General features: G+C 45.6%; 2 long non-coding RNA genes across 3 annotated transcripts in view; one reads left to right on the top strand and one right to left on the bottom strand.

Annotated features, from left to right (window-relative positions):
• The first annotated feature begins 382 nt into the window (after positions 1-382).
• The window catches only part of LOC144284859 (uncharacterized), a 44,210-nt gene continuing 27,057 nt past the window's right edge, over positions 383-17,535 (top strand). For both annotated transcript variants that reach the window (XR_013353274.1, XR_013353276.1), the window contains exon 1: positions 383-678. This is a non-coding gene — a long non-coding RNA (uncharacterized LOC144284859). The remainder of the gene's footprint in view (positions 679-17,535) is intronic.
• Positions 9,804-16,252, bottom strand: LOC144284867 (uncharacterized). The gene is made up of 3 exons (XR_013353279.1): positions 16,061-16,252; positions 15,348-15,607; positions 9,804-10,883 (listed from the first exon to the last, which is right to left on the bottom strand). It is a non-coding gene; the product is annotated as an uncharacterized LOC144284867 (long non-coding RNA).

Genomic DNA, 17,535 nt, shown 5'->3' with positions numbered 1-17,535 from the left:
AATCCCACGTCGGGCTCCTGGTGCATGGAGCCTGCTTCTCCCTCTGCCTGTGTCTCTGCTGCTCTCTCTCTCTCTCTCCCTCTCTGTGTGTGACTATCATAAATAAAAACAAAAAACAAAAAACAAACAGAATAAAGGAAAAAAATACGTATCTCAATAGAGTTAGTAAAACTATTTGATCAGAGTCAACCCTAATTAAAAAAAAAATCCTTTTGCAAAAGGAAACTGGGAAAGGGATACATTCACATCCTCCTAGGTTGCCTGAAGACTAAAGTAGCCCATATCAGTCCTGCACATACACCTGGCACTCGTCGGGCACTAAACAAATGGGTGCATCTCCCCAAGCACTTCTCTCTCACACACCCCATCTTTGTTCCCAGATTCATGGTTGATTTCCTCAGTTGTATCTTCCAGATCATTTGGTTTTTTCATCAGTTACAGTCCAGTTATTTAGCAGTCACGCTCCACCTTTTTTTTTTTTTTTTTTTTAATTTCTGGGAAGTCTTTCTTCATCCCTTTCCACGGGAGTTCATCAGCCATCTGCCTGAATCCCTGGGTGTCAGAAGAATGTTGAGAAGCTTCCATCTGCACTTTTACACGGGGTTTCCAGCAGTCACAGGTTCTATTTCTACCTCGGGCGATGGCTCTCGGACCTGCCTCCGCTGGCTCTCCTCAGATGTGTGTGCACTGGCCACCTGTTTTACCCTTCATTCCTCCCTTTTCCTATGTCCTTATGGATTCTTCTCAAATGTGTTATGTTTCTAGGTTGTAAGTCACATATTTAGTAAGACTTGGTTGATTATTATAGGCGTAGGCTCAAGGTTTGCTCAGTATTTGTATGAGTCTATACTGGGGCCTTTTCTTCTTCAGCTGACAGCAAAGACCTTCAAACTTTTTCTCGTCTTCATTCTGAATATTGGAGATATTCAAAGTAATTTCTTATACCAGCTGTGCTGGGTGTGGAGAGCAATAATTTATTTAAAAAAATTTTTTTTTATTTATGATAGTCACAGAGAGAGAGAGAGAGGCAGAGACACAGGCAGAGGGAGAAGCAGGCTCCATGTACCGGGAGCCCGACGTGGGATTCGATCCCGGGTCTCCAGGATCGCGCCCTGGGCCAAAGGCAGGCGCCAAACCGCTGTGCCACCCAGGGATCCCTGAGAGCAATAATTTAAAGAAAAAGCCTCACTCTGTGTCTTCACTCAGCTTAAGGAAGGAGAGAACCAGCACCCCACCACTCCTGTGTTCCCAGCCAGTCCAACCCCCAGTCCACTCCACGCCCAGCTGCATTTTGCAAAATATGCCCCATCCCTACAGTTCATCCTTTTTTTTTTTTTTAATTTCTATTTATTTATGATAGTCACACAGAGAGAGAGAGAGAGAGGCAGAGACACAGGCAGAAGGAGAAGCAGGCTCCATGCACCGGGAGCCCGACGTGGGATTCGATCCCGGGTCTCCAGGATCGCGCCCTGGGCCAAAGGCAGGCGCCAAACCGCTGCGCCACCCAGGGATCCCCAGTTCATCCTTTTTTAATCACACACTTTCTTCTTAAAAACCATATATTTCATTTCGAGTATTTTTGACTTTCATAAAAATGAAATTACACTGGATTTTCTGCTACTTGCTCTGTTCAGTCAAAATTACACTCCCCAGATTTACTCTTGCCGGTTCCTTGCTGCGGGTTGGACATTTTCATTGCTATATGGTCTCCCACTGAATGAACTTAGCGCTTCTCTTACTTTCCTATTGGCTTCTGATGAAAATTTGGGATTCTTTTTGTTTTTGTTCTCTTGCGGTACTAGCGGTGCCTCTATGAATGTTCCTCTGTACATATCTGCTCACACACACACACACACACACACATTCCTGGCGGTGACCCCTTCAGCTTTTCTCTTGGATTGCCTTTTCCTTGTTGCATTGTAAGAGTCTTTACATATTCTGGATGCCTTCTTTGCCAACCCTGTGATCTACACTTCTCCCAGTCTGTGGCTTGTCTTTATTCTTTCCTTAGAGTGTACTTTCCTAAGGAGATACTAATTTTAATATAGTGGAATTTATCTCTTCTCCCTTTTCATTAGTGCTTTTTTGCTCTACTTTAGAATATTTTCCCAAGGCTGTGTGTATACACGACCAGTTTTTCACAATCATTTGTGAGAAAAGTGCCTCCTTTGCCCACCTTACCTGTCCAGCCACCTCCCTTATGAAGTTTCTCTATGCGTGTAGGAGGGGTTCCTGAGTTTGTATTCCCTTTCCTAGAGGAGACACAGCACCAGTTTGAAACAGTGTGGCTTATGATCCATCTTGAAATCTAGCAGGGCAGTTGCCACATAGTTCGTTACTCTTCTTTGAGGCCCTTTATTATGCTATTTAATTTTAGAATTGGCTTGCCTATTTAAAAGAAAGCAACTACAATGCTATTGGAGATTCATAATTGTCCAGAAAATTTGGGGAGAACAGCTATTCCACCCAACTAAGTCCTAAGTCCTTTACTGATACTCCCTGGTATCTTTTCCTTTCCTTTCTGTTATTTATCATCTTTTACCTTATTGCTAACTCACACCCAAACTTTCATGTTCAGCCAAGTTTTCTGTTCTAAATAAAGAAGGCCTTTCTTCGTTTCTTTTCAGGTTGCCATTAAAAATATTATTTAAAATCACATGTGCAGGCAGGGTGCATGTGACTGGTTCAGTCAGTTGGGCATCTGCTTTTGGCTTGGGTCATGATCCCACAGGCCTGGGATCGAGCTCCCCTCAGCCCCATGCACCCACCTGGGTCCCTGCTTCTTGGGGAGGCTGCTTCTCCTTCTTCCTCTGCTGCTCCCCCTGCTTTTCTCTCATTCTGTGTTGCTCACTCTCTTTCTTAAGTAAACAAATAAAATATTTTTAAAGAAATCACAGGTGCTCTTATAAAGCCATGACATTGAGCCTCAGATATGGATGCTCCTATCTGGCATTCTTGGTTAAACTACAGTTTTGATTCTGATAAAATTGTCAGATTCTTTTGAATTTTCGATCTAGGCAATGATACTGCCTGTGAATTAGGACATTGTTTCTGCATTTTTTCCTTGTCAGACCTTTCCTTTTCTGTTTCTGCCTTGCTGTATCAGAAGACCCCCTACATACTCTTCCAGGAGATGGTAGCCCCTGAGCCTTGCCCCCTGATTTTAATACCACATTTGCTGTGACATTTTGGAGATATTCTTTATCAGATGAAGGTAGTTCCTTTTAATTTCTGGTTTACTGAGTTTTACCACCAATGGAGCCTGAATTTTAGGTAGCGGGTTTTTTTTAAAATGCATCTTTCAAAAAACCCACACGACTTTCCTCCTTTAAACCATTAATGCTGTGAATTACACTGATTTTCTACTGTTTAACTATATTCCTAGAATAAACCCTACATATTATGCATATGATCTTTTAAATTCATTGCTGCATTGTGTTTCCGAGTCCTGGAGGATGTTTGTATGTGCTGACTTGGGCCTGGTATTTTCCTTGCTGTATTTTTTGTGGTTTGGGGGTCAAGGTTACTGTGGCACCACAATAAGAGCTGAGGACATGTTCTCTCTTTTCTGGAGGAGTACGTGTCATATTATAATGGAGTTTATGAACGTTTAAAAATCTCTCCTATCAGTTTAAATAGGTTCCAAAACAGTAAAACTCAGTTTGTTGGATGGTTCATATGGCTACTCAAGCTTTTCTTCCATTTGACCCTGTCTGGTCCTTTTTTGTAGGTAATCACTCCACAAATGAATACCAAAGCTTGAAATCAGAATGTTCATCATCTCTTTCCAGGGCATCATCCTTTTGTTTTTCTTTTTGATTCCTAACATTGCTTTTTGCACCTTGGTTCATTTTTTTTTTCTGATCACGTGGTTAGAAAATTTTGAAAGAACCATCTCTAGAATTTTATGTTTCTCGCTCACCTCTTATGTTCTTTCTCCTTTGAGTTTGTTCCTTCTCTTACTTCAACCAGTGGGTAATTAGCTCAGAAACATCCAACCTTTCATTTTTTTCCTATTAAGCAACTTAGTGTTTTAAATTTGCCCACAAGCCTGCCTCAGTTGCATCCTGTGTGTTCTAAAGAAGGTTGTTTTGTTTTGTTTTGAAGTAGGTTCCATGGCCAGTGTGGAGCCCAAGGGAGGCTTAACTCAGGAGCCTTAGATCGAGACCTGAGCTGGGATCAAGTGTCACTTAACCCACTGAGCCACCCAGGTGTCCCTATGAAAAGTATTTTTACTTTTAGTTCTAGAGATTTTGAAATGGCCATTACCATTTCTCCTTCAAGCACAAGTTCTTTAAGAGGTGGTTTCTATGCAGATGGTGATGTTCTGGTCCCCGTTGTAATCGGTCTTCTGACTTCATAGCACAGTGTTCACAGAGCATTCCATCTATGAGAATTTATTGAAATTTGCTCTTTGGTGGAGTATGTGGCAAATATTCATAAAGTTGCCTTGTGTGCTTTAAAAACTGTATTGCAGTATTTTATGTATATACAGGCTAAGCTGCTTTCACTGCTTCAATATTCTATAGCCTTCTTGTTTAGCTTGCCCTCTAATTACTGAGAGACATAGGCTCAAATCTTCTACCAAAAGAGTGGATTCCAAGTGGCTTTTTCAAGAGAGGTACTTAACCTAGTCCATGTTTGTCCCCTGAAGCCCACAAAACTTCTATAGTGAAAGGAGAGCCACCAAGAGTTACTGAATTTGGGGATCCCTGGGTGGCTCAGCGGTTTGGCACCTGCCATCGGCCTGGGGCATGATGTTGGAGTCCCAGGATCAAGTCCCACGTCGGGCTCCCAGAATGGAGCCTGCTTCTCCCTCTGCCTGTGTCTCTGCCTCTCTTTCTCTCTCTGTGTGTGTCTATAATGAGTGGATAAATCAAATCTTTTTTTAAAAAGTTACTGAATTTTGTTTCCAACAGCAACAAATGGTTTTCCTCACACTTTGTATTCTGTGAACTTATTCTCCTAAGGCAAGGTGAAGAGTGTGTAGTATCTAAGGTCTTACTACATGACCAAGTGTGGTAGGATCTGGGAAACTAAAATTCTTCTATTTTCATGATAGACGTGTGAATTAGTAGAACCCTTCAGAGGAAGCTTCTGGAAATATTTATTCTCATGAAGGATGCCCTTGCTCCAGAGCCAGCAACTGGCCTTACTTTGGGGCATTAATACAGCCCAGAGGGAAACTCGTCAGCCTGTATGGAAGAACACATATTCCAGGATGCAGAAATCTTGCTATGATAGCAAAACCAATGGTTTCAACTTACTGCCTTTCAGTAGGGCAATGAGTTTATTCCTATGGTGGGATCCTAGCCAGCAGTTAAAATGAAGGAGACTGACATGTAACAACAGGGATATATGTGGGGCATCTGGGTGGCTCAGTGGTTGAGCAGACAGTCAGGTCCTTATCCCGAGGTCCTGGGATCCAGTCCTCCATTGGGTTCCCTGCAGGGAGACTGCTTCTTTCTCTGCCTATCTCTCTGTTTCTCATAAATAAATAAATAAATAAATAAATAAATAAATAAATAAATAAATAAATAAATTCCTAATGAAAAAGAGGGGATATGTGTAAAAATGAGGCCAGAGTTTTTGAAACCAGTCACAAAATATTGTCACAAAAATACCTATGTTTGGCTAGGATATATGTAAAAAAGAAGATAGGGTTTATTGAAGCCTTTCACAAAATCTTGTCACAAAAAATATGTATATTGGGTCAGGATATATGTAAAAAAGAGGACATGATTTCTTTGTATTTTTGTTTGTTTGTTTCTGAACTTTAATACCGTTAGTCTTATGTTCTGTTTTGGGGATATTATACATGGAAAAGTCTATTTTAGGTGACATTAAACATTTCAGTATCTGTGCCACAAGAATCAGGATTTTGCAGTGGGAAGTGGCTAGTACTCAGGTTGGGAACATGGCATTGGAGTTCCAATTTGTCCATGAAGAAATTTACCTCAAAGTGCTGCCCTATTTTCATTAGGTTTCCTGGATGAGTCAAATGCTGAGAAAATGTAACTTTATGTTAACAAAGGACATGATTTTTTGAAGCCTGTCACAAAAAAATTATCACAAAAATACCTATGTTCAGCCGGGATATGCATAAAACAGAGGGCAAGGTTTTTGAAGTCTTTCACAAAATATTGTCAAAAAAAATCTAGGTTCAGTCAAGATGTGTAAAAAAAGAGGACAGGGTTTTTGGAAGCTTTTCACAAAATATTGTCACTATAGATAGACACCTGTATTTGGCAAGCTTATGTGTAATAAAAATGACAGGGTTTTTTTTTGAAGTTTTTCACAAAATATTGAAACCGAAAATACCTATATTTAGCCAGGATAGGTATAAACAAGAGGACAAGGGTTTTTTTCAAGCCTCTCACAAGAAGCAATGTTAGGAGGCATAAGGGAAAAAAAGGACAATGGCTTTGATAGAGATCATGAACATTCTGATTTCAAACTTTGGTATTCATTTGTGGAGTGATTATCTACAAAAAAGGCCGAGACTGAGTCAAATCGGAAGAAATCATGAGTAGTCATATGAACTTACCAACAAACTGATTTGTACTGTTTTGGAATCTATTTCAACTGGTAGAAGAGATTTATAAACATAAATGATGTAATTCTAATCTGGCACATACTCCTCCATGAAAGAGAGAGAGAGAGAACACGTCCCCAGCTCCTACTGTATAGCAGTGACTATTAAAGGCTGGCTCTCTAGGCTTCATATCTTCTTTGGGACCGAAGCAGACAAGGGGACACTGCCTATGTTCTGTAACAGGTCAGTTACGGTCAATATCAAACTTTGGTTTACAGAATTAATGGTGGAAGTTGTAGCTACCTTTGTCCTGGGTAAGATAAGAATTTATGTTCCTGCATTGTCCTTGACTATACTGGAGAACCAATGGAAGTTCCTGGGTTGTTTAAAAGAGATATGCCAGTTTATGGTGAAGAAGACCATTATTTATGTCCTGAGTTCTCTTGCGTCCATTATACACAATCTAATTGTTGGAGAAATCTTCATCAATAAGCTATATTACTTTCTACACAAAAAGATGGTTTCTGAACCCACAGCTGTGGTTGTCGTTTAGCTACTCTTACACCTACTCACCCTGCATTCGTTGGGGGGATACTTGGCACCCGGAGGAGAGCAAAGGACTTTACTCGCTTATCTACTGCCACTGGAGGCTTGTGTGCACGCTCGGCTCTCTCCCCGAGCCTGGCCCATTCTATCCTCTCACAAAGAACCCTGGCTCACAACTGTGAGTGGAAACATTGATATTGAATCACTAATGTTCAGCAGTCCTGACATGGAGGCCGGAGACCAATGTAGAAGTTGATCTTATCCGCTACCACGTCTGGATGTCGCATGAACTTGCAGCCTGTACCAACCGAAACACAGCTCCGTTCTGCCACAGTTGTCAAGAAGGAAGCTTTTTTCGCCGAACTGCACCCAGCAACTACCATCTCTATATAGCAAAGCAGGTTATTTATGCTGCATTGATCCTAATTTCCTCAGAACATCTCCAAGCCTATGTTGTTACCTTCATCAACTGTTGCCCCTCCGCCCCACACCCCTCAGAGCACATTTGATTCTTTTTGAATCTGTGTCTCCCAGATTTCAATACAGTTTGGTTTTGCTTGCAGCCTCGGTTCTTTCTTATTTCACACAACTAAGCAAATAAAGTTAGTATCAAGCAATGGAGTCTCTGCAGTCCTACTGTCCCATTCTAGGCTGCCTTTTTTCTAGCCCTTTGTGGCTTAGAGTCTGTGGCCAGGATCTGAGGAAGAGGAGGGAAAAACCAGTGTGATGAGAAAGAGCGCTCCATGGTGTGATGTGGGTTGGGGAGGGATGGGTGCACAGCCTGGGTGAGATTTGCTGAGTGGAGGATGGGGCTGGTGGTGGTTTCCGAAGCTACTATTCTGGGACACAGCATCCCAGGAGGTCTGGAGATGTGTCCTCTCCCCAGGAGAACGTCAAAGTGAGAGACATCGAACCATGAACTGGGTGAAGGCATCCTTACTACTTTCAGGGCATATATCCCAAATTTTGCCAGAGTAGGGCCACCTGGGTTGAGGACTGAGCTGGTAGAAAGGTCAGCGCTCCCAAAGCTCATGTTTCAGAGGACCCACATTGGGGTAGGGTGGTGGTTAAACTCAGAAGACTCAGGAGAATGCCCCCCTTGGGTCAGGAGAGACCCTGTGGAGGGGAAAGGATGTAAGTGGAACCACCTTCCCTGGGATCTCTGAGGTCCTGGGGCTGCCCTGGAAGTGTGGGCTTGCCTCACTGGGCTCCCTCCCCAGCATGGAGTCAGCTTCTACCTCTCCTTTTGCCCCTTACCCCTCTCATGCCCTCTTTCTCCTGAATAAATAAATAAAATCCTTTAAAATATTTTATTAATTTATTCGTGAGAGGCACACACAGAGAGGCAGGGACATATGGAGAGGGAGAGCATATGTAGAATCTGATGTGGGATTCTATGCCAGGACCCCAGGATCACGACCTGAGCCAAAGGCAGACGTTCAAACACTAGCCACCCAAGTGCCCCTAAATAAATAAAATCTTTAAAAATCAATAAAATAAACAATGGGCAAAAATCTTGAAGAGACATTTCTCCAAAGATATACAGTGGCCACCAAGCTTCTGAAGAAATGTTCAACATCACTAAGCATTACAGAAAGCAAATCAAACAACAAAGACATATCATGTCACACCCATTAGGATGGGCACCATCAACAACAACCAAAAGGACTCCAAACCCAAATATCATAAATTAACATGTGTTGGTAAAGATCTGGAGAAATTGGAACCCTGGCACAAAGTTGGTGAAAAAGTAAAATGGAATATCTGCTGTGGAACATGGTGCCAGGTTTACTCCAAATTAAGAAATAGACTTACCATGTCATAGAGCCATCTCCCTACTAATTTTACATCCATAAGAACAGAAAGCCAACAGTATGAAGGGATCCCTACTCATCCCCATTCATCGCAATGTTGTTCACAAGAGTCAAGATGTAGAAGCAGCCCACGTGTCCACGCACAGAGGGATGAAGAATGAACATGGGGCATCCAGATCCAGTGGAACATGGTTCAATCTTAGAGAAGAAGGTAGTTCTTCTGACCCTCTGCCACGTGAAATGAGCAGGTCACAGAAAGACAAATACCCTATGATTCCACTTTTACGTGGTACATAAAGTAGTCAAATTTATAGAAACAGAAGAACTGTGGGGCTGGTGGGGGTGGAGAGGAGCAAACACAGGCTGTGGATACAGACTTCCAGTCACAAAATGAACAGGTGCTAGAGATGTGTTGTACGCTACTGGGAATATTGATACCCCTGCTCAACTATATCCTGGTTCCTGGTAGGAAACGTAATGTTATGTGTTTTTCATTATAATTTTTAACAGATTTAAGGGAGAAATTGGGGTGAAGGACCCTGGGGTCCTTAAACCTTCCTGCCTTCCAAGAGGAAGCTCTGGGTGTGACCAATACAAAGTATTGGTGGGTGATGTTCCAGTTCCCAATCACCTCTTTTCAACCTTGCATGGCAACCTGTGGGGTCCCTGAGCCCCTCAGTCCATAATAGGAAAGAGGCTCAAAGCTCCAGGGATTACCAGGAATTGAGGGGCCAAGGTGGGAGAGGAAGGGTTGGGCAGGGATGGAAACATGGGTAGAGGAGGCTACTGTGTGGGAGGGGGGCAGATCAAGGCCAAAGAGTCAAAGTTTGACATAAAAGGAAAGAAGAAAGAAAGAAAGAAAGAAAGAAAGAAAGAAAGAAAGAAAGAAAGAAAGAGAAAAGAAAAGAAAAGAAAAGAAAAGAAAAGAAAAGAAAAGAAAAGAAAGAAAACAAAGAAAAGAAAGAAAGAAAGATAGAAAGAAAAGAAAGAAAGAAAAGGGAAGATAAGAAAAGGGAGCACCTAAGTTGCTCAATACCTAGAGGAGGAAACTCTTGTCTCAGGATGATGGCCTCAGGCCCCACATAGAGTTTACTTTAAAAATAAAAATAGATGTTTCTGGCGACTCAGTTGTTGAGGCGCCCAAGTCTTGAGCTCAGATCAGATCTTGATCTCAGGGGTTTTGTGTTCAAGCCCCCTGTTGGCCACTATGCTTGCATGGTGCCAATTAAATATACTTTTAAAAAATTAAAAGTAAAATAAAAACAAATATAGATTAAAAAAAGAAGAATGAGGGCAGGATATGATAGGGAGGGAGATACTTTAGATGAGCAGGTTGGGAAGCTCCTGAGTCCAGTGTTCTGTATGGCCATTGAAGCTCCCTTGTGTTGAAGAAAACCTTTGCCTTTTCTGAAGATATAAAATGGAAATAGTGCCCTACAGGTGAAGCATCTAGTTGGAAGTGCAGAGGAGAGAGGAGGAGAGTCATTCATGGCATTAACAGATGGTTAGGACAAGGAGAGCACACGTGCAAAGGGCACAAAACATGTCTCCTGGTGATGTTCCTCCTACTTTCAGGCTCCAGGACAGGCCTCAAGGGAACTCCTCAGAGGGGGTAGAGCTTCAGAGTCCTGGGAAAGGTACCAGAGCAATGGCTCCTTGGAATAGCATCCATCCTTACCCAAGAGAGCCAGATGGTGCTCTGGGGCCTGTCCTCGTTCTGGACTCCAGGGTACCATTGGGGTTCACATGAAGAGACAGGATTTCTTCCCAAATTTTTGACCCTCAGGCAGTCCTGGGCCAGTAGCCACACTGGGCTTGTTGAGTGGAGCTTCCCTTTATCTAGGAGTCTGTGCAGCTTGGGTGCCTAAAGCCCAGGCATCCCCAGCTGCTGGTGTCCTGAGACAATTTTCTTGAAAGCGCTGCCCTCCCAGGTACATGTGGGCAGGGATGAAGGTACGTGATGAATCTGAAGTCCAGGAGGAAGGACCCTGGCTCAAGAGAGAACATATAGGGGAATGGGTGTGAGAGGAACAGGCATCATTCAAGATGACGCCGGAATCTCATGTAAAGAGCTACAGGGAACGCAGTCTTTAGGGAGACAATGATCCTGAGGTTGCAGTCTACATGACCTCACCACACAAGAAAAAGAAATGGGATACAGTCCAAAGAATGAAAGAACCTGGAGACCCACTTTCCGTACTCACACCCATCTGCCCTCAAACTGAGCAGCCAGTACGCCTAAAGCCTGGAAACCCATCATGCAGAGGTTTGAGGGACTCTGTGCCTTATTCTATGTATCATCAGAAGGCTCTCAAGAGACTGTGTATCTGCTGATGGATTGATTTGTTTTCCAGAAGTGACATTATCTATTTTACATGATGTTATTCTAGTGATACCACTCTGATTGCTGGATGGAAAAGGCTCTAAGAGAGGACACTGGAATCTGAGGGCAGTAGGGAGTGTCCTCCAGAGAGTTCCACATCTTGCTCTCTAGAGCCTGTGAATATGTGACTGGACATGGCAATGGGAATTTAGTTTGTTAATTGGCCTTTCTTTTTTCTTTTTTTCTTTAAGATTCTATTTATTTATTCATGAGAGACACACAGAGCCAGCGACACAGGCAGAGGAAGAAGCAGCGTTCTTACAGGCTGCCCAATGCAGGACTTGATCCCAGGATCATGACCTAAGCCGAATGTAGATGTTCAACCACTGAGCCACCCAGGCATCCCTTGGGTGGACTTTAAAGAGTGAGATTGGGGGATCCCTGGGTGGCTCAGCGGTTGAGCATCTGCCTTCGGCCCAGGGCGTGATTCTGGAGTCCTGGGATCGAGTCCCACGTCGGCCTCTGGCATGGAGCCTGCTTCTCCCTCCTCCTGTGTCTCTGCCTCTCTCTCTCTCTCTCTCTCTCTCTCTCTCTTAAATAAATAAATCTTTAAAAAAAACTAAAGAGTGTGATTACCTTGGGGGATACTTACGGCTATATCTGTGTCAGGCTTCTGATCTAGCAAACTCTAGAATTCAGCGATTGTGTTTTTTTAAGCCACTAAGGTTGTGCTAATTTGTTACAGCAACAGTAAGAACCGAACCCCTGCCAGACTGAGTAGAACGAACTAGATCCACATAGGAAGTTGCGATTTGGACTGTGTCTCAGTGGAGAAGAAGGTTTTGGAGAAATATGAGAGATGTTGGGGCAGGTGGGAGACCTGCAGAGGCCCTAGTGACAGATCGCACATCAGCAGGGGGATAAAAGGTTCAGTAGTGACTCTCATGATACCCGCTGCTGCAGCTACGTGACAAGAAAGACCTTTAATAGAAGGAGGTATGGGGGCAGCCCAGGTGGCTCACCAGTTTAGCGCCGCCTTCAGCCCAGGGCGTGAACCTGGAGACCCGGGATTGAGTCCCACGTCAGGCTTCCTGCATGGAGCCTGCTTCTCCCTCTGCCTGTGTCTCTGCCCCCCGCCCCCCGTTTCTCTAATAAATAAATAAAATCTTAGAAAAAAAAGGAGGTATGTGCAGGCTGAGCCTGAGTGAAGACCAGTGGTGTATTATGAATTTTGTGTGAGTTAAGGTGGCTGAGAGGGGACGCGGGGACTGGTTCAGCTTGGTCTCAGCTTATGTGAGAGGCCAGTGGGGCAAGGAAAAGAAATGAAAGGCATCCCATTTAGAAAGAAGGAAAATAATCTTTGTTCGCAGATGACTTGAACTTACACATAGGAAACACTAAAGATTCCACGCAAAAAAAAAAAAAAAAACTGTTATAACTAATTTAGCAAAGTTGCAAGATAATAGATTGATACGCAAAAATCAGTTTTATTTCTACACACTAACAATGAATAGTCCTAAAAGGAAATTAAAAAACCCTATTTACCACAGCATCGAAAAGAATAAATTACTTAGGGACTAGTTTAACCAAAGAGGTGAACGTTTTAGACACTGAAAACTACAAAGCATTGCTGAAAGAAATTAAAGACATAAATAAATGGAAAGATATTCCATGCTCATGGGTTGGAAGGCTTAATATTGTTAAGATGACGATACTACCCAAAGTGATCTGCATATTCAGTGCAATCCTGATCAAAATCTCAATGATATTTTTCTTTGCTGAAATAGAGAAATCTATCCTAAAATTCATATGGAATTTCAAGGGACCCCAAAATATCCAAAAAATTCTTAAGAACAAAAGGTGGAAGACTCACATTTCCTGATTTCAAAATACTACAAAGCTACTGCAATCAAAATAGTGTGGTACTAGCATAAAGAGAAACAAATGGACCAAGAAAATAGAATAGAGGTCCTAGAAATAAACCCTTACATACATGGTCATACCATTTTTGACAGGGGTGCCAAGACCATTCATAATGGAGAAAAGTCAGTCTTTTCAGCAAATGGATGTTAGGAAAACTGGATGTCTAGGAAATGAATTGAACCCTTAACACTACAGATAAAAAAATTAACGTGGATCAGAGACCTACATGTAAGAGTTAGGACTATAAAAACTCTTAGAGAAAACACAGGGTGAAGCTTCATGACTTTGGATTTGGCAACAATTTTTTGGAGATGAAACTAAGAGCATAGGGGATAAAAGATAAATTGGACTTCAATTAAAATGAAAACCTTTTGTAGATCAAAGGACACTATCAACCAAGAAAAAGACTACCCACAAAGTGGAGGGAAATATTTACAAATCATGTATCCAGAAAGGGTTTAATATCTATAATAGAGAACTATAACTCAACAACACAAACCTAATCAAAAATAGGCAGAGGACTTGAACAGACACGTCTCCAAAGAAGGCACCCAGATGGCCAACAGGCACATGAAAAGATGCTCAGCATCACTCACCATCCCCTAATGAAGATAAAAACTACAATGAGATATCACCTGATCCCTGTTAGGATGGCTATTATTAAAATAAAACAAAACAAAATGGAAAACAAGTGTTGGTGAGGATGTGGAGAAGCTGGAAGTTCCTTGCATTTGCTGGTGGGAGTGCAAAATGGTGCAACTGCTGGGAAATGGTATGGCAGTTCATCAAAAAATTATCATTTGATGCAGCATCTCCACTTCTGGGTCTCTGCCTCAAAGAACTGAAAGCAGGGATTTCAATAGATATCTGTACACCCATGTTTCTAGCAGCATTATTTACGACAGCCAAAAGGTAGAAAAAACCGAAAAGTTCATAGACAGATAGATGATACAAAATGTGACACATACACATGAGGGAATATTATTCAGCTTTAAAAAAGGAATGGAATTCTGATGTGCACTACAATGTGGATGAACCCCAAAGACGTTACGCTAAGTGAAAAAATCCAGACACACACACACACAAAATATTATATGATTCCACCTATACAAGGTATCTAGAATGGTCACAGTCATAAGAACAGCTGGTAGACTGGTGGTTACTGGGCTTAGGGGCAGGAGTGTTTAATGGATGGTGGTGATGGTTGCACAAAAAGAAGAGTGTAGTAATGCCACTGAACTGTACTATTTTTTTAAGATTATTTACTTATTTATGAGAGAGAGAGAGAGAGGCAGAGACACAGGTAGAGGGAGAAGCAGGCTCCATGCAGGGAGCCTGACAAGGGACTCGATGCCGGGTCTCCAGGGTCAGGCCCCGGGCTGAAGGAGGAGCTAAATCGCTGAGCCACCCTGGTTGCCCCTGAACTGTACTATTAAAATAGTCAGGGATGCCTGGATGGCTCATCGGTTGAAAGTCTGCCTTTGACTCAGGGCATGATCCAAGGGGCCAGGACTGAGTCCCATTGGGCTCCTGCAGAGAGCCTGCTTCTCCTTCAGCCATTGTCTCTCCCTCTCTCTTTCATGAATAAATAAATAAAATCTTCAAAAATTTATTAAAATGTTTAAAGTGATAAAACTAGTCTAAAAAAAAAACCCCTAGTGTATATTTTGCCAACAACAAAAAATTGGTAACCGCGGAAGAAAGGAGTCTTGTGTGTCACACAGTAAATGCCAGAATTAGGATCAGAAACTAAAGGTATCTGATTCAGAGACTTAGCTCTTCATCACAATCCTGTTCTGTTTATGGAAATGGTCTCTTTTTTTTTAATTTTTATTTATTTATGATAGTCACACACACAGAGAGAGAGAAAGGCAGAGACATAGGCCAAGGGAGAAGCAGGCTCCATGCACCGGGAGCCCGACATGGGATTCCATCCCGGGTCTCCAGGATCGTGCCCTGGGCCAAAGGCAGGCGCTAAACCGCTGGGCCACCCAGGGATCCCTGGAAATGGTCTCTTAATTCTATTTTTCTCTCCTGCGCTCTGGGACTTCTATCATTTTGCACATCACTAGTAGAGTTATCTTCCCCAGAAGATGTAACATGGGGCAAGGTGTCGTTTACCTTCCACATCCAGCCTGACAGGGTCACTTGGTGTCAAGAGGGTTTGTGTCAAGGCTCACTCTTTCCCATTTCCCGGTAGCCTTACCTCAGGGAGGCTCTGGTACAACTGGTGGCATAGTTTGGACACAATGAAGACAGGCTTCTCTGGTACCTTCTCTGTATGCCCTGTCCCACCACAGATGATTCAGAGCAGAGTCAGTAATAGGCGACCAGGAGCAAAAGGACCTCGTTCTCCCTCTGTGAGCCCCTCCACCACATGGGGTTTCCTGGGGCTGACAGGCCCTCTTCCCACATTCCAGGCTGGACCCACGGGGCCATGAATCAGAGAGCAAGAGGAGGAGGTGCCTGCAGACATGTAATGGGAGAGTTGAGGGACAGATTTGGGATTTGCTCGTGACAAGCAAATAGGAAATAAATTTCTAGGCTCTTTTCTGAAAGGCAGGGAGAACTTCACCAAAGATGCCGAACCCTGGCAAATACCAGGGCTGAGCGTCCCCAGGGCCCTCCGAGTCTGGCGCTTATCGGTCAGGACCTCAGGGTGGTGGCAAGGCCAGGGTTTAGGGTCCCTGGGTGTGGTTCCCGTCAGGTTGCAAAACTGAGTCCCCGGTGAGGAGGCCCTTGGGACCCAGCCCCTCACTCCCCACTTGCAGATCCCGAGGCCGCCCCGTCGCTGAGCCGGCTCCCCCGCCCCGCCCGCCGCCCCGTCCCCCGCGGAGCCCCGTCCCCCCGCCCAGGCCCCAGGCCCCAGGCCGCCGCTCCCCCGTCCTCCCGCCCCTCCCAGGGCATCGGCCCCCTCACCGGCCAGCAGGAGCTCCTGCCAGGGGCCGCGCCCTGCTCGGGGAGAGGCCGAGGGGGGCTCCATGGTGCCCGCTGCCCGCTCCGTCCGGCCGGGGTGAGAGCAGCTGCCGCCGCGCAGACGCTCGGGCCCCGCGGTCCGCCCCACAGCGCCGCGTCCTTCCCCCTCCGCGCGGGGCCGCCTCTGGGGGCGGGGCCGGGTCACGTGGGCCGGGCGGGGGCTCGCCGGCCCCCCCCCCCGACGGCAGGTCCCGGGGTTCCCTTCCTCTGACCCCGTGGGGGTCCCCGCAGCTGCTGAGGCCTCCGGTCTTCAGCGGGGATTTCCCGGCAGACGCGAGCGCGCGCACACGGCCTGCTTGGCCCGAGCACGAGCCCGGGGCGTCGGGTCCGGGGCGCGCCCCGCAGCTGGGGACGAGGTGCAGGGTCCGCGCCCCCACAGCCCTCCCTCCTGGCCCTGGGGCTTCCCCCTGCAGAGCGGGAGCCCGGGGCCGCCTCCAGAGCCTGTCCCGGGACGTCACCCCCACCGGGCCTGGGGATCACCTGGGGAACGTCATCAAGACTGCGGAGGCCCAGGTGACCCCTGGACAGGCTGCTTTAGCAGATGCGCAGCCAGGCTGAGGCCCCGGGACGTGGCGCCGGGGCCGCCTCTGCTCTGCGCCCACGGAGGGAGGGTCCGCAGATCCTGTGGAAAAGCAGATCTGACTCGGCAGGTGTGGTGTGGACCCCGGAGCCTGCATCTAACCAGCTCCCAGGGGACGCGGATCCTCCTGGCCCCGGAGGGCAGGCTTTGAAGAGCCGGGCTGAGGGGGACCCGGCTCCCTGAGAGGGTGACCCTTGTCCCTTCCCTCAGTGGCCTCTGCTGTGTCCTGGCCTTGAGTCTGTGGGCACCACACACACAGCCCAGGGTCCCCAGATCCAGGGGATCGTTTCCCTTGGTAACAGAGAAGCCCAGCTGGGCAGGGTCTCCCCAGTGATCTCACCTGCTCTGGGGAGGATGGATTTCCTCCTGGCAGCAAGGTCACCGAGAGGACTCTGGGGGTGAGAAAGGGGCAGGCTGGGTGATGCCTGGTGAGGGTCCAGTGTCCATCCCTGGGTGTCACCTGCCTGGCATATGCTTCCAGGGACAGAGCCTCAGGACCAGGTGTCTCATTTCAGTCCCGAGATAGGAAGGGGGTTTCCCTCGTGTCCAGGGAAGAGAAGATGGTGGTGGCAGATTAGGTGGCTTGAGGTTCTCTGGTCCACAGAGAAGGATTTGAGGAGCCCCTCCCTCTCAGACTCAGTTGGCTGGACTGTGGCCCAGAGACTGTTCATGTGCTCCTGAGTGTGCCGGCAGCCTGTGTCCTCTGCCTGGGGAACACTCCTGTGGTCACACCAGCTCCCCCTGGCTGATGGAGTAAAGTGGGGGCTGTACAGGGACCCCTGATGGATCGGGATACTCCAAAGTATTTGTCAGGACACAACAGGCACGTGGGAAGGAC

Source organism: Canis aureus, chromosome 1 (genome assembly GCF_053574225.1).
Source record: "Canis aureus isolate CA01 chromosome 1, VMU_Caureus_v.1.0, whole genome shotgun sequence".
Taxonomy (NCBI): domain Eukaryota; kingdom Metazoa; phylum Chordata; class Mammalia; order Carnivora; family Canidae; genus Canis; species Canis aureus.
The sequence above is the reverse complement of the archived record's forward strand: the minus strand, read 5'-3'. Positions and strand labels throughout refer to the sequence as shown.